Source organism: Rhinolophus hipposideros, assembly GCF_964194185.1.
Source record: "Rhinolophus hipposideros genome assembly, chromosome: 5".
Taxonomy (NCBI): Eukaryota; Metazoa; Chordata; class Mammalia; order Chiroptera; family Rhinolophidae; genus Rhinolophus; species Rhinolophus hipposideros.
In genome coordinates this window covers 26,827,698-26,853,571 of record NC_138051.1, presented here as the reverse complement: position 1 = coordinate 26,853,571, position 25,874 = coordinate 26,827,698, and the positions used below count along the sequence as shown (strand labels likewise).

The following is a 25,874-nucleotide window of genomic DNA, read 5'->3' as shown; positions in this document are numbered from 1 at the left end:
TACAAAATCAAGACTGTCAGAAGTGAAACAACTGTCTAAAATTCACTCAGCTTTGGAGACAGGCACTAAGGTTTTGTATCCTCTAGATCACTGACACACCATTGTTTATGCATGTATGAGGATGAAACTTAAGGATATTTATCATATAGTAGGTCAGTGATCGACCTACTATAGGCCTGTCAACGTTCCTAATACACAGGCAAACAATCTCCTTTGATGATATGTAGGGAAATGATGTGTTTTCATTTAATGCTTTACTTTTGTTAACTGAAGATCAGTTGATACACAATAGTAGTTTCAAAAGGCAGGAAACTTAATGTAACTAAAGAAGGTCAAAATAAACTTATCAATAATAGTTCTTATTTTTTGAGGAGGCACTCTGTGCAAGTAATTGTGATAAGAATTCTCTATGTACTAAGCTCGTTTATGTCTAACAATAATGATGAGAAAGTATTATTACCCCATTTTACAGTTGAGGAAATTGATGCTCAGAGAAGTAGTATGTCCTTCCCCAAGTTCATCAGATATTGGTGGAAAGGAGATTCTCATCCTAGCCTGTCTGAGGCCATAGCTTGTATTCCAACCACTAAGCAATATACTGCTAGCAGTTAGATAAGCAGGTACACTCACTGGGAGAAAGAAAGTATTATACCTTCATGTCTTTGTTTCAGAGACTAAGGAGAAAGAAAGCAGCCATTTTCATTGAATGGTTACAGTTTCATGATCTGGTGCGATCATCTTTATGTATTCTTGCATAACATGATATAGTAAACACTCAGTAAGACATTGGTTCCTAACCTTTGATGTGAATCAGAAGCATCTGCATAGCTAATAAGGAACACAAATGCCCAGGCTTGCTGAAATAGGATGGGTGCATGGTCTTTGAAGTTTTACCAAGTTCCTTGGGTGACTCCGCTACCCACCAAAGTTTAGGAACCACTGTCATGAGGTATATTAATCAATGAACCACTTGTGCAGGTGTCATTAGTTCTGGGAAGCAGTGCAGCGCTGCAAGTAAAATGAGTGGTAAATGTAGAACTGTATATTGATGTGAATATAGGTATGTGTGTATATAAAATATTACATTGCAGCCTTCCTTAAATTGTGCTCTATGGAACACAAATTCTGGAAGCAGTTAATATATCGTCTGAGGCTAGGACATGTGGCTGATTCATCTGAGAAATGGTGTAGGCCAGACCAGACCTCCTTTATGAATATGTATAGTTCTCAATACCATGGAAAAATCTCCAAGTAGTCATGAAATAAGAATGCAAATTTTTAATTTAATTCATTAATTTTGATTAACCTTTGTACACTTAGAAACTTCTTAACCCAAAGTTAGTTTAACATATTATTACTGCCTATCTATTAACATCCCTAGGGTACCAAGTTTGAGAAGCATCAATATAGTAATACAATGATTTAAAGACATATGAAACACTATTTAAGAAAATCCCTTTTTTGCAAGATATGTGGTCATTCTTGTACATACAAAACCAAACATGTAGTGAAGTATTGAAATATTAGCAGGTAGGAAGTTTATAATAAAGGGACGTATTAAAAATAGTAAAAAGAAATATTTTAATGAGATGTGTATTTGTGGTGTAGTGACAAGATGCATAAGATAGAAGAGGGCAGTGGGATATGTACTTTCCAAGATTTTAATGAGATTCATGAAGAGTTCTGTGTAATAAGACATATATGTTAAAATGTTGTAATGAAGTGAATACGTGAGATGGTTTAATGAGCTGTCTCAGGAAGTGTCCTGTAAGATGGGCATCCTTCAGGGCTGAAATGAGATGGGTGAAAGGAAGAGTGTAATGAGCTGGTCACATAAAAGAGAGGCAGTATAATTAGATGCATAAAAGAAGGAAGGGAGAGTATATAAATTTTCAAAATATGTAAGATAATGGGAACTATGTTTTAATGTAATAAGATGCAGAAATGAAATGACAATGAGATACAGAAATGGAATCGTGTAATGAGATATGTAAGGACTGTGTAATGAGATGTGCATGTTTAAGGGGTATAATGAGATGCAAGATGGGAAAGGTGTAATGAGATGAGCACGTTAAATAATCTAATGAGGGGCATGAAGGAAATGATGTCATGTCACATGAAAATTGAAGAAAGTAATGAGATGTGCATTTTAAAGGACTGTAATAAAATGAATAAAAGAAACTAAGGAGAATGAAGAGATGCAAAAATCAAATCTTATTAATATGATGTGAAAAAAAGAACAAAAAGTAATGAGAGGAGGTGTTTCACAAACACTATTTTTTAAGACCATTCTCTTCCATATATTTATTCTGATCTGACAAACGTTTTTGCTGTCCAATCACATACTAAACACTTTCTGTGGGAATACAAAGATGTACATGATTCCTATTCTCAAGGGTCCACAAAGACATACAAGTATTTAAATATATGGCAATATATCATAAGTATTAATCAAATATTACAAAAGTTCAGAGATGGGAGATTATTTTGGTTCAAGATATTTTACACATCATGGAATCAAATGTTCCTTTGTGGTATCTTCAAATTTTGTAATTTTACTATTATTAATTTCTCCATTCCTTTGATCTTTGGGTTTTCTCCCTGTATTACCTGTTCTTATATAAGTAGATCTTAACTTTTTATTTTTTATTTTTTTAAAGTCTGGTTCTACTATCCGTCCTCAAAGTGGCTTATTCTAATCTCTCTCCAGGTTAACAACAAAGAAAACAAAAATGAACTTCTACAATACTTTATACTTTTCTTATGAACTGCATCATCATATACCATGTTCTTGGTAAGTAACGTCTATTAACTACTTTCCTGAATGTCTGTGTGCTCTTCCTTCTCAATCTAGATCTGATTCAACTTTATTTTACTCACTGAGACTGAATCTTCCACAAAGTAAGTTCTTATTAAGTAATTCTTGAGTGAATCAGTGATTAGGTAAGACATATACCCAGACAGGCTCTATTCCTGAGAATGCAAATAATATAAATAATAAAGAAACAGATTCTTAAGATTGATCCAGTTACATTAGACAGAACTTAAATCAACCCACTTGGAGAGGAGGCTCCCTCATAAAATCAGAATTCTTCAATATAAAAGAAATATTTTCATGAGCTTGCTGAGGAAGTTTGGTTTTACCATGAAGACACTGACCGCAGTAGGAACATGCTTGGTTTTGTTTTTCACCAGATATCTGCTTGCTTCATTTATAAGCACTTCAATATTTTCAGGAACTCAAGTGCTATTTTAATCAGTCCTGGAAGGAAATAACAGAGCAATTCATTACTGAGCTCATCAACCTGAGGAACAATTGTTTCATATGTCATTCTTGAGTATTCTTCATTATAAGATGGCCTTCACGTGATAACAAGCCCAGATGGAACTACATTGATCTAACTTTTTATTTTATTTTAATGTGTCCTATATTGAATTCACTTGGGAAGTAGGCCGTGTCAAGTCAATTTTCTTCAATTATTTACAAACTGGATGCAGCTGTGAGGTGCACGTTGCAGTAATCCCAATGATTTATATAGGATTTTCCCCCTCACAGGTCTTGCATATGAAGGAATAACATTCATAACTGATCAAAGCTCCAGAGGCAGCCACAGGTCACAAAACATGAAATGTATACTTGTCAGATGGGTGAAAAACATCCATCTTTACTCCATGAGTACATTGACCTGTTTTCTCTCAGCAAAAACATGTTTGCTAGCTTGGTATTCATAGCTTCAGAATTCCTTTAAATATCTAGGATATTGATTATTTTCCAAATTGTTTCTCAGGTTTTCTCACTACACCCATTCTCGACCATTCTGCTAATACTGATGATACCTTTCAAATGCTTTTCCAACCAACTTTTTCCCCACACAAGCCATTTCTCTTTTGCTCTGGATAGGTTCATGCTCTGTTCCTACCTTGAGGTGGCTTATTTCTTTCCATCACACTAAATAGCAGCTGCAGCATTAAAAGTTCTGTGAACTATACTTTCCTCACGATCATTTTACGTTCTCTTTCCAGTCTAGACCCATCATTTTATTCCAGACATCCATGGAAATAGTACACTCTTACTACTTCAGCTTCTGTACTTCCTGTACATACAATGTGCAGGAAAGACTCTGGAATTGTTGGGCAAGGGTAATCTTCACTATTAATATGGATCATATCTATCCTCTCACTTGCAAACAACCAGTGTGTCTGACCCATATAAACAGGGAGCCATCCTTGCTCAACTGCCCTGCAAACGCTAAATCTATTAGTTTGTGGGACTGAGAGAGAAATTTTATTCCAGAAGCAGACAGGGCCAGTTTAATTCTCAGACTCCAGCCATACCTGGATCTTCGAATGCTCATTCTGCAAATAGAGGGTCATTATGGAGTACTAGTCCATCCTTTAGATAGAACAACAAGTTGAGCTTCCTTATTATCTGATTTTGAATTTCGACCTCTATGTTAATGACAGAATTGCTGCCAAATTTTCAATATGTTTTCCTTACTTTTACTCCAACTTTGATTATTGGTTTCTTATCATACACCCACCCCTTGCACAAGCTCATTTCTTACTAATTTGCTTAGTATTCCAGTTTTTCAAGAAATAGAACTTTGATATGAAACCTTACAATTAGCTGAAAACACTTTCCAGTGCTAACTGTTTGCCATGTATTTTAAATCCCACAGTGTTATGTGCTCTTGTACCAACCCTCTGGAAATTAAAATAATAATAATAATAATAATAATAATAATAATAATAAAAAGTATTATTAGAGAATTTAGTTGAAGGAAGTCATTGTTTAAACTTGAATTAGTGGTCTGAAAAATCAAGTAATAGCTTAAAACAGAAGACAAGACCAAAGAAATATAAATCTGGCAAGAGAAAATAAGATATTTAGAAAAGAGATAATTAATATACCAATGGTAGGGGTACCAGAAGGAAAAAAAAATGGGGAACAGATGGAAGAAAGTTGATAATTACATAATTATTAGAAGAAATTTTCCCTGAGATAAAAAAGTAATTGAATATGTAGATTGAAATAGCTCACCAAGTTCCAGGCAAGATGATTAAGAATATAGATACACATAGATATACCTTGGTAAAATCCCTAACTCTAAGAACAAAGAGAAAGGCACAAGCTTAATGATGGAAGGTGTGAGTTAAAAAGGGCAAAAATAGTATTCAACTGGTTTGGACTTTTTCATCCTCATCAGTGGGAGTCAGCAAAAGGTGAAATTATACTAACACATTAGATCAATGAATATAAACCTTGAGAATTCTATACCCAACCAAGATAATTCTCAACTGCAAGGGTGAAAGTGTTTGTGAATGGAGAATATGTCACCTATGTACAAAAACAGTCTGATAAAAAATACTCAAGAAAATATTCTAACTAAATAACACATAAATCAGAGTCCTCAAGATTGGAAAAGATGAAGTATAGAAGTTATGAAGAACAGGAAAAGATGAAAAAAGACACATGGGGTATTTCTCTTTCTCTCTCTCTCTCCCTCCCTCCCTCCCTCCCTCCCTCCCTCCCTCCCAGCCTCCCTCCCTCTATCCTTTCCACCTTCCTTTCCTCCCTCCCTCTCTCCAAGTGAATAATAACTGATAGGATATATTTAAGTCACAGATACTACAAGGGGGGAAGACTTAAACTAAAAATATGAAACTATCTTAGCGTAACGTAGGACATGGGAGGATGTGGGTAGCAAAATAAAAGTGTTCTGTTTGCATGAGTTTGGGAAACTGGGGGGAAATAGAACATCTTGTTGAGAAGAAATAGTTGAATAGCTGGTATATTATTAAAAATAGAAAATATGTGTTTGAATATGAGAATTTGGAAATAAGATAAACACAAGTCAAAAGAAAAAATACAGAGCTCACAAATTATAAAGGGGAAAGAGGAATCATAATTTGAAAAAAAAACACAAACCTGTCAAAAACAGAAAGAAAAGAAAGAAAACTAAACTAAAATAAGATAGAATATTGAAATAAAGTCTATCAGTGAATATACTAAATGTGAGGGACTTGATGCCAACTATTAGAAGATAGAACTCATAGGGAGCTCATAGGAACAGGGGTTCAGGATGAATATTAAACAGGGTCAAATCTATGCATAAAAAGACTAAACATGATAAAGACAAGATTTTATGATCCCTAGAGCTATAATTTATAATGAGGTCACCTCATTAACATACATTCAGGTATGGTTGAAAGGGGCTTGTTGTGATTAACAAAAGACACCTTTATCACTCATGTAGGAAATTCCAGATGTTTTGGGAACACTGTATTAGGAAGTGGGGTGAAGACCAAATATGTATCTCTCATAAGTTATAATATCACAAGAGGCACCTGGGTCTTCTGTGAATCACCCATCTCAGGGCTGCAGGAAGCTAAAACCATCTGGACACTTTTGTCATCCCTACAATGCCTCGATTTCCTTGCAATGAGTTTCAATGAGTTTCTTTGACCTTTGATCTGTCAGGTCCTCTAATTGTTTTGGAGGTACCCATTTCCCAGTATCAGAATTCTTGCTGCGTGGAATTCCTAGAAAAAAAACAAGAGTAGCAAATATCAATTTTTTTCTAATTGATCCAGCAAGAAAGACTTTAAGTAATTTGTCTTCCCTGAAATCCAGGTTTTATAATTTACCCATATATACGTATAACTGCAAATAATGATTTGACCACATACACTTTTTCAAGCACACCTGCATCATTTATGTAAACTGAACATGTACTAGGGTCTGGAAGCAAGTCTCAAAAAAAATCAGAGTTAATATCATATATGAGCTCTCTGACCACAATGCAGCTAGTTTAGAAATTGATAATAAAAATATTTGAAAAAGATTATAACTATTTAAAATCTTTTTCCAAATAAATAATGGGTCCAATAAAAAAAAGCATAATGGAAATTAGAAAGTAATGAGTGATTATGAATAAACTGTATATTAAAATATTTAGGATGAAGTTAAAATGTTACTGTGGTAGAGGTCGTCAACACAATCCTCTGGCTTAATAATTTCCTAGGAAGACAGGACTCAGCATATAGTTGTATTCACGGCTATTACTTATTACAGCAAAAGGATACCAAACACAACCAGCCATGGGAAAAAGCATGGGGGTGGCAGGGTTTGGCAGAAAACAAGAACAAGTTTCCAAGAGTCTCTTCTCAGTGGTATCACACCAGGATGTGCTTAATTCACCCTGCAAAGATGTTTTGACAGCACATCTGAAATATTGCCAATCAGGGAATCTCAGTGACCCAATGACCAGAGTTTTTACAGGGGACTCGTCACATAGGTACCCCTTGCTGGATAAGTACGCAAAATCCAGACTCCCATAATGGAAACTGATGTTCAGAATAAACCATGTACAGTGAGTCACTTTTATCAATCAATGGCAGGAGCCCTCTCAAATCCAGGTTGCTAGATGCTAGCAAGACCCAAGCCTGTAAGAAGGCCTTTTGAAGGAAAGAAGTCAGGCCTGCTGTGATAGCTCTTGTCTGTAGTTACTTAAAGGAAAAAATACATTACCTTAATTGCTTGTATCAAAAGAAAGGTCATCAAAAAAAAATTACAACAATGGCAGAATTAACCTTATAAAAATAACATGAAATGAAAAAATGAAGAAAACGATTAATAAAATCGACAGCAAAACTATAATAGAATCAACTAAGCTAAAATTTGATTCCATGAAAAGAGACAAAAATTAACTGGAAAGACTGAAAACAAGCAGTGGAAGGGAGAAACATAGAAATGAAAAATTGAAATGTTACTACAGACAGGATATTTAAACAGTAATAAAACTATATGAAAAATTTTATATGAGTAAATTGTTGTGATGAAATAAAGATTCCTTGACATTCCTATCAAGAAATCTATGTCTGTTGTCCTCAATTCTGAAAGGGCTCTATGATAATTTGACTAATAGAATGTGGAGAATGATAGTGTACTCCTTTACTGGACTCGGACTTTAGAAGACTGGCAGCTTCCATTTCCTGTCTTTTAGAACACTCTTGCCTGGAGCCAATCCATCTTGCTTTATTGAATCCAAGCAATTCTGTGGAGATACCCACATGGAGTCCAGCAACCCTGGCTCAGGTCCCAAGCAGACAGCTTACCAGCCATGTGAGTAAGCCATCTTGGAAGTGGATCATTCAGCTTCAGTTAGGCCCTTCAGCCAATGCCTGAGAAGCAGGAACAAGCCATCCAACTAAACCCTATTCAAACTGCAGATTAGTGAGCACAATAAATTATTGTGTTATTTTAATTCACTAGGTTTTGGGATGGTTTGTTATACAGAAGTTATGGAAGAGAACAGAATTTGATGAAATTAACAATCCCATAGAAAAATACAATTTTCTGAAATTTACTCAAGGTAAAGTGGTAATCCAGAATAGTCCTAATGCTATTAAATAAACCTAATCAGAAGTTAAAATTTTCCATACAAAGCAAATGAAATCCAGATAGTTATATAGATGCCCTATACCAAATAGTAGACAAATTATTCCAATTTTATACAAACTCTCATGGAGAATAGAAAAAGAAGAGATATTTTGCTACTTATTTTATTAGACCAATATAACTTTGATACTAAACCAAACATAGTACGAAAAAACAAAAGTCATAGACTAATGTCACTTGTGACCATAGATAGAATAGTTCCAAGGAAAATATTTGCAAACCAATTGTAAGGGAACAAAATTTGCCACCCCAAAATGTGTCTCTTTGGCATGAGGATTAATTTAGGCTTATTTTCAAGAAACAGAAGACTCAGAAAGTTTTTCTTGTTCTCTCTCCCTTAATTGCCCAACTGAGTGTAGAGAAAGGGCCTGTTCCAGAACAGAACTATCACCAAAGATATCTACAAAGAATATGGGCTTGTGATGGGGGAGACTGGCAGGACCTGGAGATCAGAGTCCACTCTGGGTCACATTGTCTCTGCATGGACAGCAAACATTTGTTTACCAAACATGTGCTTCTCCATCTCCATGTGAACTGCCTTCCTCCCCTGTGAGTTCCAAACACTACCCTCTTTCCCTTTCTCCAGATAGCATATAAGCCTCAACTGCCTGATTTGTCCTTGTGCCCCCCACATTCTTGCAGAATCCTCATCTGTATGAAATTATATTTGATTTTCTCTTGTTTATCTGTGACGTGTCAATTTAATTCTTAGACCAGAAGAAACTAAAAGGGTAAAGGAAAATTTCTTCTTCTCTGACACAACTAACAAAGTATATTAAAATATTAGTGAGCCATGATCAAGTTTTATTTATCACAGAAATGAAGGATGGTTTAGAAAAGAAAAACTATAAATATCATTCACCACATTTATATTAAAGTGGAAAAATAGACTTTGACCTCAAGCAAAATAAAAACAAAAACTCTGAAAATTATTTAGCATCCACCAAAAAAAAAACAAAATAGAAAAACACAGAAAATCAGGCAGAGAAAGGATTTCTTTGACTTAAAACAGCCTTTAAGCCTTTATAAGGTTCTTAAATAATTTTATAATTTAAGTTTCAATTTTTTAAAATTTTATTACATTTATTTAAATATAATAAGTACATTTAGGATCAGACTTTATAAAATTTCAAATTATTACCCCATTTCCAATACTGTTCAATGAATAATTTTTCCCACTAATTTGAAGTTCCTTCTTATCATTTATGAAGTATTTTTATGATTTGCATATTTTTCTAGCACTTTCTAAACTTTTGAACTTACTTTTTTTTAAGTTTGTTTTAATATGTGTTAGGAAATATACTTTCAAAATTCTTTTTTATTTTTTTAAAGAAATTTTCTTCAACCAAACAAAGCAACCTTAATTGTTATTCAGGTCACAATAAATTTATAGACCTAATTAGAGAAAATTGATACATTTTTTTAAATTAAAGTTCATTGGGGTGACAATTGTTAGTAAAGTTACATAGGTTTCAGGTGTATAATTATTTTTATGTTGAGTCTTCCAGAAAAAAATATGGCATGCTTTTTCAGTTGTTTATTTTTATATATTATACCTCAAAAGCGATGTAAAATTTTCTTCATATAGATCATGCCTATTTTTCTGGCGGGGGCAATTTCTCTGATATTATTCAATCTATTTCCAGTTTTCTCTATTCAGTGTACATAGAATGAATAAAGAAACTGCGTATGTATTCTCTACAAATAAATATGCATACTTAATAGCATAAATAGAAGACCTGTATAGATCATTATTTTTCTCTCATTAAAATTATATAAATTTGTCAGTTTTTTTTACATTTTTCTATTTTTATTTTTTGAGTATCATTATAGATGAATGCCTTTTCCAAACACAACCTGATTCAGTCAACCATAATTTTTTTCCTTTTGATTCTCATGTTGTTATAGTTGGTTAGTGCAAACCCCTTTAGATATTCCTCTGTGTTTTTCAGCACTATCCCAGGCATTTAAAAAGCATCAGATGGCGAAAAACAAATATAGTATGATCTCTCTTATGTGTGAATTCTGAAAAACAAAACAAAACAAACAAAATCCAAACACAAAAAGCCCAAGTTCACAGATACAGAGAACAGATTGGTTGTTGAAAGAGACAAGAAGTGGGGAATGGGAGAAATGGGTGAATTTTTTTTTTCTTTTCAGTTTAAATAAATTGAATAAAAATTAAAAAAAAAAATTCATTCTAAAAAAGCATCTTTGTTTTCTAGCAACAACGTTATCCAGGCCCATCTTGATATTTCTTCTGCCCCAAAGAACAGGTTACTTATAATGAAAAGATCAAAGATCAAAATCTAAGTGCTAGAGGAGCAAAGCAGCTTGCTCTACGTGGATATTTTGCTTGGTACCATGACTCCCCTCATAGATTACTTAGTGATAGACAATGAAATCGCTTTATTTTTTTAAAAATTTGTGTTTTGTTTTCTTTTTAGTCTGTAATGGTACCTACAGTTTAACGCCAGCATTGCAGTGCTGCTAAATCCTTTTACACTCAATTCTAATATAACATATATTTATTTTCCATAACATTTCCATTTGTATATTTAGCTCCTCATCCAAGCTGCAATTATGCTGCTTTCCATAATGCTGTCTACCAAGACTTTGCATTACATTGACCACAATAAAACAGTACAATTAAATTCCAATAACTACTATGAAAAAGAGATATAATCATCTTTTAGTCTACTGATATGATTGGGTACCTTAAAAATTCAATACTCTAATAAAGAAAACTTTTAAACTTTTAAAGGTTTAATACAGGAATTTGATAATGTAGCTAGAAATAAGGTTAATATGCAGAAATTATTAACTTTATCCTTACTGGCAATAACAAGGTAGAAATAGAATTGGGGAAATAATCCATTTCTAATAAAGACAAACTATGTGATAAAGAATTCACTTCAAGAAAAATTCTGTAAAAAATTCTGTAAAATTACATTACAGATATAAAAAAGTTCTGAATAAAGTGGGAAGACATGATGTAATTATAATAGCAACTTAATTCTGTTTTTCTTTAACCTTTGGATTATATATGATATTAAACTTCCTATGCAAGGATATTTATACATATATAGCTAAAAGTACATGAAAACAAATAGGTATGGGTTCCCTTACTACATATTAGATCATACTATAGTAATCATATTTTACTGCCATAATCATGTATAACAAACAGCATAAAACTCAGTGGTTTATAGCAATAAGCATTTCTTCTTCTCACTGTATCTGCAGGTTGGCTGCGATGGCTTTTCCTCTGGCTTTGTGATGACTGGGCTTGAATCCAGGTTTCAGGTTGTTTCAGGTCTGTTTTCACATTCTTCTTGGATCATGTGGGATGTGGGCATGTTCTTATCATTGTGATTCACAGGAAGACAAAGGCCTTGGCTTGAAACTAGTACATTGTCACTTCTGCCCACTTTCTGCTGGCCAAAGCAAGCCACATGGCCAGGCCTAACATCAGTGGGATGTGGGAAATATATTCAGTTCACTGGGTCACATGGTAAGAGAGAGTGAAGAACTGACTATAGTAGCCTAACTGCCTCCAGTCACTCTAAAACCAAAACAGTATGGTATTAGCTTAGCCTTCTAGTAATAATGCAAATTTAATATATTAAAAAACTGGACAATCAATTTGATGGGAAGAAAATGGTTCAGTTTATAAATGGTACTGAACCAAATGGCTGACCATCTGAAAGGAAACTTATTTGAATCCCTATTTCACACTATATTCAAAGAAATTTTAGCAACATTATAATTTAAACGTTAAAAAATAAAGGTTATACTATTTCAAGAAATTTAGAGGATTTGAAATAGAACTTTTTAAATAAAAAGGCAATAATGAAACTTGAAAATAAAATATCACAATATTTAACTATGCAAAATTGAAATAGTTTCGTGTGTAGCAAAAGCAAATCCAGTAAATAAACATTTGGGGGAAATATTTTTAAAGTATATGGCCAGTATACATAGTTTATGATGACCATCTATAACATAGAAAAAGTTCTTAAAATTGATAACAAAGAAATAAAACAGTAGAAAAACAAGCAAAAGTTATAAACAGGTGTTTCAGAGAAGAGCAAATGCAAATCACAAATACATATATGAAAATAAGTTGAGCCCCTCTCTATCCCCAATTTTCAGGGAAATCCAAGTAAAGTAATATTGAGAATTTATTTTACACTCATATCATATTGGCAAAAATTACAAAAAGAATAACACCTATTACAGGTGAGGATCATAGAAAAACATTTTCAGATATGAATGGTGGAAATATGCATTGTTGCAGGCTCTTGTGGAAATCAATTGAGTAGTAATTAAAATTCAGAACACATTTTTCAACCAGAAATACTATACAGTGGTACTCTATCCTATAGAAATAAAAGCATTCATGTATAAAGACTGTGTAAGTTGAATTTTTTTTTTTTTTTTTTTGCGCGTAGGGGGAGGGATTATTCATAGAAATAAAACTTGGGAATCAGATAAACGTACATAAGTAAGTAGGAGCTTGAACAAATCATGGAATATTTTTATGATGTTATTTTCATGGTACAATTGTACAACATTATTTTATACAGCAATTGGTAAGGAAGAGTTATATATATTGTAAACTAACGAGAAGTGGGTGTGGAAGAAGAGAGGACATGGAGGGGAAAAGTAAGCAAGCAAACACTGGGAATGAATGGGGTTTGTGATTGGGAGACAACGAGTTTGTAGTATTTAAGAGATGCAACAGGTCTTGGTTGGGTGTTTACTGTAACATGGGGGAAATAATCACCAATAGTGAGTGGGACACTCATTCTAAATCCTCACACCTGACTTGAAGAGAACTCTTGATTGTAACTTGGCTGGCTACCGGCTTAGTCCCTATTTCTAGGTTCTTTGAGACCTTGGTGGAGAGTGTGTTTGAGGAGGCGGGATGTGCTGGCTCAGAGAACAGGAAGCTGGAGAGAATGTACAGTAATTACTCAACAGTTCAACCAACTCCTGTATCTGGAATTCACATTCTTATTCTCCCTAAAAGTAACCGTAAGAAAATCATAGGATTTTTAAAGCCAAGTTCAACTATTTCATTTTACTGAGGAAGCAACTGGAGTCCACAGCTTAAGTCATTTATTTATATTCACCTCCCTAGAGGCAGATTTAGGAGTAAAGTTCTTACCTCTCTATACCTTGACTCTGTGTTTACATTTCTTGGACCAGTTTTTCAGCATTTTTCACTTTTCCTTATTTTGAACCTCATTTGTTTTTCAGTATTAATTACTTTTTTTCTTTTAAAATAGCTATAATGGTTATACTTTATTGAGCTATAATGGTTATACTTTATTGAGTAGCTATTATGTGCCAGATTCTTTGCACACATTGTCATTAATCCTTGCAACAACACTCTATATTTGGATATTACTATAACCATTTTAACATTGATGAAACAGCCATAGAAAGATAAATAATTTGCCCAAGATCCCACAGCTAGGAAATGGTGCAAAGGGGATCTGAACTAATGACAGAGCCTGAGTGCTCTCTATTTTGCTGCATTGCATTTACTTTACCCCCACCAATTCTATTTGTTTCCTCTTTGGGGTGATATTGCCTCTGTCTTGTCTTCTAAAGCAGTAGTTCTCAGTCTACGTGACTGTGAGGATTATCTTCTAACATCAAACATTTTTCTCAGACCAATATCTGATAATCATATTTTAGTATTTGCAATTATTGAGAACGTACATAATAAAAATAAACTTCTAAGAATTCAATGAAACAATACATTTTGAATTAATTCATATTTGATTAATCTTATAGTACCTACAGGCATTTGAAAAGACTATATGTAAGCACATTATCTTATCATTTGAAAATGCCTGGAATGCATGTGGATCTAAACATTCTTAAGGATAGTTCAGGGACTCCCTGGGGATCCTCAGTTCTAAGACTGGGTGGCATTGCTCTGTAAGATTTCAGCATCTGTTCTGTCTGCTCTCTTAAGTTATCAGCCTCCAGTTTGCACAGGCTGGCTCTTATCTGTTCTGATTTTTAACTTATTCCGTTCCCAACTTCCTTTTACATTCATTGCATGATCAATGGCCTAATAAGATGGTAAGTGGTCTGCTCAAGATGATAAAACAAGGAGATTGGACTCAGCATCTTCTTATAAACACTTCTTGGTCATAGAACAACCATTGATCACCGACCTTCCTTTGTCCTCCGCCTCCCAGCTTTGAGGCAACTCTCAAACTTTTTTCCCACCTACCTAACCTCTTGACAATTCATTTCAGAAAAGCATCATCTCTCTGTGTCACCATTCCCTGCCTTATTTACCTGTTCCATGCTATCTATCTACTTACCATCACCACCCTGCTCAGCTTAATTCTAATATAATTGGGTCTTTTGATTTTATAATCTATCATTTACATCACTGTTCATTCTTCGCATAATCTGGGTTTTAGGCAGAGGCAGGAAGTAGTGAAGAATTCTGATCCAGTGTTTGTTAAGCCTTGATATGGAACCATGCTTTTTATTTGTCTGATTTGTAATTCTAACTCAAGTGATAACTTCTAGGCTCTTGTTCCATTGACCTTCTATAATTTTTGATACTTTCTATGGGTCACAGTACATTCCCTTAGGGACCCATTCATATAAGAAGACTCCATGTTAGAACTCCTGAACCCAGGTACCACCACCATCACCACCTATACCATCACAAGGCTGTGTGATCCAACTCACAATACTAGCATTCTGCTCTGGTCTCATTCTGATTAGGTTCCAGAAGCCAGCCTATTGCACCTCTTCTCTCACTACCTGATACACACACTTTACCAGCATTGCTTTGTCTTTGCTAGTTTCCTCCAGCTGCTGGATTATAGGTTACTAAAATATCTACACTTGTCAGGAAAGTTATGCTGTTTCTTCTTATACCTCCATTCTATTTGCCTAAACTGTGAATGAATTTGGCCATAACCTTGGAAAACCATACCTAGTATCTCAATATGAGCAGGCAATTCTGTAAAGCAGCAACTGTCAATAGTGGGTGAGGGTAGAATTTTCCTACCCATAGTCTATATGGGTCAATGGGAGGAGGTTGACCAATACTGAATTCTTAAGAGACTTGGGTAAAAACTGGAAAACTGACTAACACATAATCAATACATTTAAAGTAGGCCAAAAAGGAAAGAAAGCCAACTGTGAACAAGCAATAAAAATCTAGGCTGTCGGATCCAAGGGGGTCAGATAAAATGAATGAAATTGAGATATAAATTTAGAGTCTAGAAGGAAGCCAAGATAATATACTAATGGGGATAATAACTAAATGAGGTGATATGGAATCTTTTAGAGCTTACATAATATAGCAGTTCCAGTGATCATGGATGGATGTGTATGTGTAGTTGTCAAAATGTGTACTAGCTTATCCAACTAGATGCTATATGTTGGGTCTGCCTACCAACACCTGCCTACCACCTTGGTAGGTGGATCCATGCCAGGCACCATATTCTGCCTTACTGATAGTAAATTGCTATGCTTTGCCTATGAATGCTGACATACACTTATAAATATTTTGACCACAACTCATAGTAAGCAATATATTTTCTACCAACTATCACATCTCTGTGTGTATGTGTCTATATCTATATCTCAATATAATAAAAACAAGTTTCCCCCAAACCATACCATTTCTGCAAGAAATTATTTGATATATTTATAATTTTTTTCGTTTTGGAAATTCTGATTGTGATGTAATAAATGATTTCACTGTCTACTAATAGGAAACAATCTGTAATCTAAAAAACAGTGATATAGATATGATCCATGAAAGAAATAATTGATAAGCTAAACTTCATTAAAATTAAAAACTTCTTTACAAAAGACAACAGCAAGACAATTAGAAGACAAGCCACAGATTGGAAGAAAATATTTGCAAAAAACACATCTGAGAAAGGACTGCTATCAAAAATATACAAACTCATAAAACTTAAACAAGAAAACAAACAATCCAATTAAAAACTAGGCTGAAGACCTTAGAAAATACCTCACCAAAGAGATTTGAAGATGTAAAATAAGCATATGAGAAAATGCTCCCTGTCATATACCATTAAGGAAATGCAAATTAAAACAATGAGATACCACTATACACTTATTAGAATGGCCAAAATCCAGAAACTGACAACACCAAATGCTGACAAGGATATGGAGCAACAGGAACTCTCAACCATGGCTGGTAGGAATGTAAAGTGGCACAGCTACTTTGGAAGACAGCTTGGCAATTTCTTATAAAACTAAACATACCATTACCATATGATCCAGAAATCATTCTCCTGGGTATTATCTCAAAGGAGTTGAAAACTGTCCACACAGAAACCTGCACACAGATATTTCTAGCCATTTTATTAATAATTGCCAAAACTTGGAAGGAAACACGATGTTTTTCAGTAGGTGAATGGGTAAACCGTGGTACAATCATATTATGGAATATTATTTAGCACTGAAAAAGCACTATCAAGCCACAAAAAGATGTGAGGGAAACTTAAGCGAATTTTACTAAGTGAATGAAACCAATCTGAGAAAGCCACATACTATATAATATAAACTACGTGACATTCTGGAAAAAGCAAAACTATGGAGACCAAAGGATCAGTGGTCTCTCGGGGTGGGATGGAGGAGAGATAAATAGACAAAGCACAGAGGATTTTTTAGGGCAGTCAAAATGCTCTGTCTGATATTGTAATGATGGATACATGTTGTTATACATTTGTCCCAACCCATAGAATGTATAATACTAGGAGTGAACTCTAAGGTAAACTATGGAGTTTGGGTGATGGTAATATATTAATGTAGGTTCATTCTTGATTTTTAAAATGTGCCATTCTGGAGAGTAATCTTGATAATGGGGAAGGCTATGTATATGTGGGGGCTGTAGATATCTGGGAAATCTCTGTACTTTTCTCTCCATTTTATTGCAAACTTAAAGCTGTTCTAAAAAATAGTCTGAAAAATGACATTGGCTGGGCTCCTTTAAAAAAATTATGTTGCATGCATTCTGATATTAGTACTTTAAAATATACTAATGCTTAGGCCCCACGTGGACGTTAAAACAAAAACAGCTGGGTGATCCTAACATATAATCAGTGTTGAAAACCCTGCTTCTGTAGGGTTACAAGCATAGTAAAAAGGTATTTAGTTTGAAATAAAACTAAATCAAAAATTTAAAAATTGATGTATAACTTAACAGAGCTAAAGGAATTATGTCTGTAGAGACGAAAACTACTTACCATTTTCTCATGAATACCACTTCCAGAGCTTCTTCCTTTTATGTGCTGATTTATTAGAATTTGTTATGTCTCAGATCTGAAACCTGTATTTCCTTCAGTGACGTATGCTTTCAAATTTAAGATGGATGCTTTATATATTCAGCTTGCAATGATTTTAAATATTTTGAATAATCACTTCTAAGCTGCCATTACAACTATTTAGAGTTATAATTTTAACTTATAATCAATTCAAAACAACTAACTGTTGCTGCTTTCGGTGTTTTAGCAAGCCTGCTATGCTTACTCTAGACTGTGTTTCCTCTTTTAACTTCCATTGACAATCTTTTTTATAGGTGAAGAAATGCCAGGAGCATTAATGAAAAATGATCTAACATCTAGTTGAATATTTGCTTAAGGAGTATTAATTGATGGAGTTATTCAATTCATGCAAAGTTTTCTAATATTTCTCTAGAAAGATTTGTAGTTAATCTGATCTGTAGTCAGAGTAACTTAGTTTTACTAAGTTAATTAATTGATTAAAGATATAGATGATATATGCTAATGAAAGTATTAGATGAGATAGAATTGGCAATAATTTCTAATGTTTTGAATAACATAATATTTCGAAGTCTGATCAGTGGACTTAAATCTTAATAGTGATAAATATAAAGTCCTACATTCAGGTTTATCTGATTAAAATCCTAAATACAGAATTTGACTTCCACTGGTAACTATGACAGTAACAAGTCATTGCAAGCTATAATTCCTATTAAAATAACTAAGAAAAGAAAAACCAGAGTGTTCAGAAAATTTATATTTTCACAAACATAGGAGAGCTTTAGAAGAGAAAAAACAGTGAACTAAAATTCTAGAGCTGGAGAAGTTTTCCTTCTTGAATTTTGTTCACATGATATTTTCTTCCATGGGGAATTTGTCATACCTGGAAATGGGCTGAAGATATGCTTGCCATAAGGAGAAGGCGTCAACCAAGGGAGAGAAACCGACAGAATTTTTGATGGCTACATGAGCAAATGTGAAAGATTATAATCTAGAGGGATCCCAAATTCCTGGCATGTTTTCTCAACAGGATATTTGAGTGATAGAATAGTATGGGGACCTCTGGGGGCTGTACTAAAGAGAGAGAGAGAGAGAGAGAGAGAGAGAGAGAGAGAGAGAGAGAGAGAGAGAGAGAGAGAGAGAGAGAGAGAAATCCCGACAGTCTCATGGTGCTTTGAAGGAAGAGTCCCACTAGAGGGAGGGGCCTGCAACATTATTCCACCTCTAGTTTCAAGGGTCTCAGGGGGGAGATGACAAATCTCCCCCCTGAGACCCTTGAAACTAGAGGTGGAATAATTCTAATTAAAGCTAAAACTAAGTGTAATTCCTGATTGGACTGTTGGGATCAGCATCTCAACTCATCTGCTCCACACAGGAAAGGGTAAACTGTTTCCTGGAGAAACTTAGATCAATTTTAGACTCTTTATTTTACATATGATATATAATACACAATAAAAATGTAAAAGACTTGTGAAGAGGCAAGAAAATGTGTCCAATAATTAAGGAAAAAAATCATCAATAGAAGCACACACACACATATATTCAGATACTAAATTGACAGAGAAGGACTGTGAAATAACTACTATAAATAGGTTAAAGAAATAGAAAAGTTTGACAAATAGGATAAAAAGATAGAGGATTTTATTGAATAATTGTAACCTATAAAAAGAATAAATATTCTGGAACTAAAATATTTAAGATTTTAAATGAATTATACCATCAGCATGAATAAGGCAAAGTACATGATTATGGAACTCAATGGCAGGTGAATAAAATACTCAAATGGAAACATAGAGGGAAAACAACTAAAAAGAACAATAACAAATAAAGCATAAAGGACATAATGAATACAAATAGTTTACTATGAGTATAACTAGAGCATCAGGAATAGATGAGAGAGAGAATGGGACAGAAATAATATTTAAAAAGATAATGGCTAAGAATTTTAAAAAAAATAGATAAAAGACATCTCACAGATTCAATATTCACAGTGAACAGAACACCAGACAAGATAAATACGAAGAAAACTGCTAAGTGCAGGTAAGGGCAAGTGGATATGTTGTTCACATTTCATTGGCCAGAACTGATCAGATGACCATATATAGCTGCAAGGATCTGAGAAGAAAGGAGAGGAAAACAGCATGCTGGCGACAACAATGAACCTCAACATGTCTACATGTGCATATTTCATTACTGTACAATTGCAACTTAATCTCATTAAATCTCTCTGACCTGTGTAATTGCATTCATCTCTTTAGGACTCTGTTTACAATCACTTGAGTTTGTTTCTTTGAGAATAAAAGAAATATGAATTTGGTAAATTTCACAAATAGGAATTGCTACAGCCTTTACTTATCATTGCAGGCATTTGGTGAGTCATTTTCAGAATCAGTGGATTCACTTTCTCCTCTTTCTGAACCTTCTGTGGTGCTGCCATTTGGAAATAATCAAGTAAAAGACTGTGCCACTATTTATAATTACTGTATATTCTTTCAATTATTTAATATATACATACATCTGAATATATTTATTCAACAAATATTTATTGGGCACATGCTAATTTTCATGCTCTGGATTAGGTTCTAGGGATAAAATAGTAATACAAAGAAAGATTTCTACCCTTGTGGGCCTTATATTATTTTGGGAGGAGACAAAAAATAAACAAAATGTAAGTAAAATATATTTTATATTATTAGGTAATAAGTGGGAGGGAAAATGGAGTGTTGCAGTTTAAATATGGTAGTCATGGAGGCGTCACTAAGAAGTTGACATCTGAAGAAAGTAGGGAGTAAATGAGGAGCAGAGGAAAAATACATTTGAGGAGACAAGAACAGCAAGTACCGAATCTCTGAGGTAGGTATGTGTGTTCTTGGTGTGCTCAAGGAACAATAAATCAGTAAATATGGCAGGAGAGGAATGGACAGTGTGTGTTGAGGGACAGGGGGTATTGAAAAGAACGTCAGAGAGGCAATGCAGCCAGCAGCTATGGGGAGGCTGATGTGATATTACAATTACTGGCTTTTTCTCTGGGTTAGATAGAAACCCATTGGAAGGTTTTAAACAGAGATGTGACATAATCTATTTAATACTAACAAGATCACTGTGATTTATGTGGGAAATAGATTGAAAAGGGACCAGAACAGAAGCAAATTCAACAGTTAGGAAGCAATTGAAATAACAGATGGATGATGGCGGTGGTATAGACCAAGTAATAAGTAGTGGAAGAAATTGTTGGATTCCTTCAATATGTGGAGGTTGTGCTGACGAATATACTTATAGATGGATGTGGGATATGAGAGAAGGAATTCTGCAATCCAAGGTTTTTGGTCTGAATAATTAGAATGATGAGAAGATGATGGGAGAGAGTTGGAAACACAGTCTTGGGCTTGTTAATGTTGACATGCTCATTAGACATCCAAGTGGAAATGGCTGGGAAGCCGTTGGATACAGGAGTTGGAATTCATGGGAGGGCACCTTATAAGAAATGCTGAAAGGAGTTCTTCAAGCTGAAATGAATGGATGATAATTAGTAAAACATGAAATCATATGAAAATATACAACACACTGGTAAAATAAATATATAGTCAAATTCAGAATATTCTAATAGTGTAATATGGTGGTATATTAACCACTTTAGTATAAAAGTTAAAGGACAAAAGTGTTAAAAATAACTATAACTGCAGTAATTTGCTAATGCTTTATAACAATTTGTTAATAATTTCTATACTATATAAAATAGTAAATTGTGACATCAAACAATAAAATGGGGTTAGTGAAAGAGTAGACTTTTTATATGAAATTGAAGTTAATTGTAATCAGTGTGAAATAGACTATTAGATTTATAAGATATTTTATATAAACCTCATTGTAACCACAAAGCAAAATCCTGCGTTAGATACACAAAAGATAAAGAGAAGAAAATCAAAGCATGCATAAAATCAATTCACAAAGGTAGACAGCAAGAGAGGAAGAAAGAACCGAGGGAGAACAATTAATAAGACAGCATTAGTAAGTCCTTACCTATCAATAATATTTTAAATGTAAATAGATTAAATTCTCCAATCAAAAGGCATAGAGTGGCTGAATAAACAAAAAACAAGAGCTAATTATACACTGCTTACAAGACACTCAGTTCAGCTTCAAGGACACACATAGGCTCAAAGTAAAAAGATGGAAAAAGATATTTCATGCAAATGCAAACCAAAAGAGTACAGGGTGGATATACTTATGACCGACAATAGACCTTAAGTCAAAAACTGTAACAAGACCCAAAGAAGGTTATTATATAATGATAAAGGGGTTAATTTATTAAGACGATATAGCAATCATAAGATTACATACACCCAACATTGAAGCAACTAAATATATAAAGCAAATGCTAATAGCTCTGAAAGGAAAAATAGATGGCAATACAATAATAGTAGGGGACTTTAATATCTCACATTCAACAATGGATAGATCATCCAGACATAAAATCAATTAGAAAACATTGGACTTGAAATACATACACTTTAGTCCAAATGGACCTAGCAGAAATATACAGAACATTCCATCCAATAGCAGTAGAGTACATATCCTTAACCACGCATGGAACATTTGTCCAAAATAGATCATGTGATAGGTCACAAAACAAGTCATAGCAAAATTAAGAAGATTAAAATCATGCCAATTATCTTTTCTGACAGCAATGATATATGAAACTAGCAATCAGTAATAGGAAGAAAACTGGAAAATTGAGAAATATGTGGAAATTAAATAACATATTTCTGAACAACCTCCTTTGCATTGGTCTCAGCAATATTTGTTTTGATATGACACCAAAGCACAAGCAACAACAGCAAAATTAAAGAGGTGAGACTACATCAAACTAAAAAGTTCTGTACAGCAAAAGAATCAACAAAATGAAAAGGCACTTACAGAATGAGAGAAAATATTTAAAAATCATATGTCTGATAAGAGTTGATTTCCAAAATACATAAAGAATTCACACCACTCAAAAACAACAGGAAAATTTGATTAAAAATGGACAGAGAACCTGAATAGACGTTTTTCAAAAGACAACACAAATGGCCACCAGGTACATGAAAAGATGCTCAACCTCACCTATCATCAGGAAATGCAAATCAAAACCACAATGTGGTATCATCTCACACCTGTCAGAATGGCAATTATAAAAAGTAAATAAGAAATATGTATGAGGATGTAGAGAAAAGGGAACCCTTGTACACTGTTGGTAGGAATATGAACTGGTACAGCTACTACTGAAAACAGCATGGATGTTCCTCAAAAAATTAAAAATCAAACTTCCATATTGTGGGGACAGAGCCAGGAGTGGAGTTTCCAGTCTCTCGGCCTCACATGGAAAAGTGCTGGCTCAGGTAGTAAATGGCCATCAACTGTGATTGGATGGCCATCAGCTGTAACCAGGGAGCCATTGGCCACTAATATAACTGCTGTGGCTAGGCTAGCAGAAAATGGGGGCTAGCAAGAAGATGGTGGCTGAGCTAACAAGAGCAGATTGCAGAGAGGTGGATGCCGCCAGCGAGAATATAGTAATATGACTCCCCTACTTACGGCTCCCTGGGTGTTCCTTTTTGGCCTAACCACATCCTGCTTTCTTATGTGCGGAGCAGGAGCTGAGACCCCGCAGGCCGCCCCTCGCGACACATATGATCCAGCAATTCCCCTTGTAGATATATATTCAGAGGAAATGAAGTCAGTATCTTGAAGAGATATTTGCATTTCCAGGGGTATTTGAGCATTATTCACAATATGTGACACAATAGCTAAGAAACAAGTGTCCATAGATAAGTGGATAAAAAAAAGTGGTATACACACACATACACACATACACACACACCACACAACAGTAGGCTATTCAGCCATTAAACAAAAAAATCTTACCATTTACAACAATATAGATGGACCTTGAAAGCATTACGCTAAGTGAAATAAGTCAGACAGAGACAAACACTTTTTTTGTTGTTAAAAACATTCAGTTATACAATACAGCATTATCAAGTATAGTTACCGCGTTTTACTCGTACATTAGATCCTCAGAGGTTACTCATCTTATATAAGAAGGCTTGTACCCTTTTAGCAAACTCTATTTCCCACGACCTCCAGCCCGTGGCAACCACTTTTCTACTCTCTGTTTCTGTAAGTTTGACTTTTTTTTTTTTTTTTTTTAGATTCCACGTATAAGTGAGACCATGCAGTATGTTACTCCCAGGGGCTGGGGGTTAGGGAAAATGGGGAGATGTTGGTCAAAGGTAACAAACTTCCAGTTCTAAGATGAATAATTTAGGAGATCTAATGTAAAAATAGAGGAGCCAGCAAGGAGAAAAAGAATGAAAATGGGAATGTGTTGTAAAGAAGGTTCTTCAAAGAGGAGGGAGTAATCAACTGTGGCATATGTTGCTGATATTGTAGGGAGAATAAGGACTGAGAATTGATCAGTAGCTTTAACCACCTGGAAGCCAGCAGTGGTCATAAGAAGCAGGACCACTGTGGCCATGCTGGTTATTCTTTGTACAAAGGTGCCCATGTGAGTGGGTTAGTAGTAGTGAAGTACTTACTCCCTGTATTCTGCTGTGTCCATATGGAAGGCACAGAGATTTGTAATTCATCCACCCAGAGGGACACCATTTTCTAATTTGCACAAAGGCACATTAGCTTGACACAAGCAGTTTCTGGGCCAATGTTTGTTAAGAGTGAGTTCAAGAGAGAACGGGAAGGGAGGAATTGGAGACAGTGCCTATGGACAACTCTTACCAGCAGAGTGGCCGGTAGGAGCAACTGTAGGAAAAAAATGAGTTGGTAACTAGAGGTGGATGTGGGATCAAAGACATTTTATTATTATTATTTTGAAAATGAGAGATTTACTAGTATGCTTGAATTCTGATGAGAAAGATTCAGTACAGAAGGGTGCTTGCTTTATACTGGACACTTGGTGTTATCTCATTTACTCCTTCTCATTGGAAGGGTAAAAAAATGGGGACAGAAAAATTAAAACCAAAACATCTCTAAGGCTATACACTTGTTTGTTTCCCACTGTTTTCCTTATGCCTAGAAAATGTCCAGCACAATTAATATTTGCTAAATATTAACCAAGGTTTGAGCTCCCATCATCTAATTCCCAGTCTTGAACCTTTAACAGTTGGACTTTGGTTCCCTTTTCACACAGGTCTATGTACCTAGCAGCAACTTATTTGGATTGTTTTTGTAGAGAGATAGAGGAAAGGACACATTTATTCACAAGACCAATCTCCCAGTGGACCTGGAGCATGTTTTACCATTTGTGTATGTAATGTTTGGCATAATTTAAGTATTCAGTATAATCAAGGATTTGTACATTCGAAAGCCACTTGACTATGTGAGTTGGATTAACATTTATTATCCTGCTAAATAACTCATTCAATACATTTAAATTTAAAATCTGTTTTAAGTGCTGATGTTTTACTGATTATAAAATAATATATGCTCATTATAGAAAATGTAGAAAATGCAGAAAAGTAGAAAGAAAGAAACCAGTTCACCTCTCATTTCAGTATCAAGAGACAATTGCCTTTGTTCAATTTGATGCATTTTTCTTCTGCCCAATAATTATAAGTTCATGGTTCTGGAAGTCATTGCAATAATAGTAATAACAGCTATTTTGCTTATGCACATACAATGTATTTTACCTCACTTAAACTTCACAGCCAACCTACGAAGAAAGAATTAGTTCTGCAACGATTTATAAGTGAGAAAAATGAGGCTCAGAGAGATGGAACCACTTCCTCAAGGCTGCAAGTGCAGCCATATTAATGCCCTTTAATTCACCCCTTTGATTTCAAGTACTATTAAATCTAATTTTCTCTCAGGTTGATAAGGGTCTGTTCTGCTTTTAAGTGTCTGTCATGCACCCTTTAACAATTAAATATTCTTCCCGAAAGTCTTCATTGATTGAGGCTCCTTGAAGATCCCCAGATTTCCTTTGCCTCTGCTCTCTGATCTAAGCAGCCTGCTTTGTAAACATACAGTTACTTCATGGGCGTGTTGTTCTTTTGAACAATTCTCAAGCTCAAGAAAAAAAAAATGTTTATTCACCTCTCTTTTTTTTTTTA

At 34.5% G+C, this 25,874-nt stretch overlaps 1 long non-coding RNA gene across 1 annotated transcript in view; it reads right to left on the bottom strand.

The window, feature by feature from the left end:
• Positions 1–1,264: 1,264 nt before the first annotated feature.
• LOC308497624 overlaps positions 1,265–25,874 on the bottom strand; it is a 113,831-nt gene continuing 89,221 nt past the window's right edge. Inside the window, exons 3-4 of the long non-coding RNA XR_013993352.1 lie at positions 6,349–6,543; positions 1,265–3,262 (exon numbers count right to left, since the gene is read on the bottom strand). This is a non-coding gene — a long non-coding RNA (uncharacterized lncRNA). The remainder of the gene's footprint in view (positions 3,263–6,348; positions 6,544–25,874) is intronic.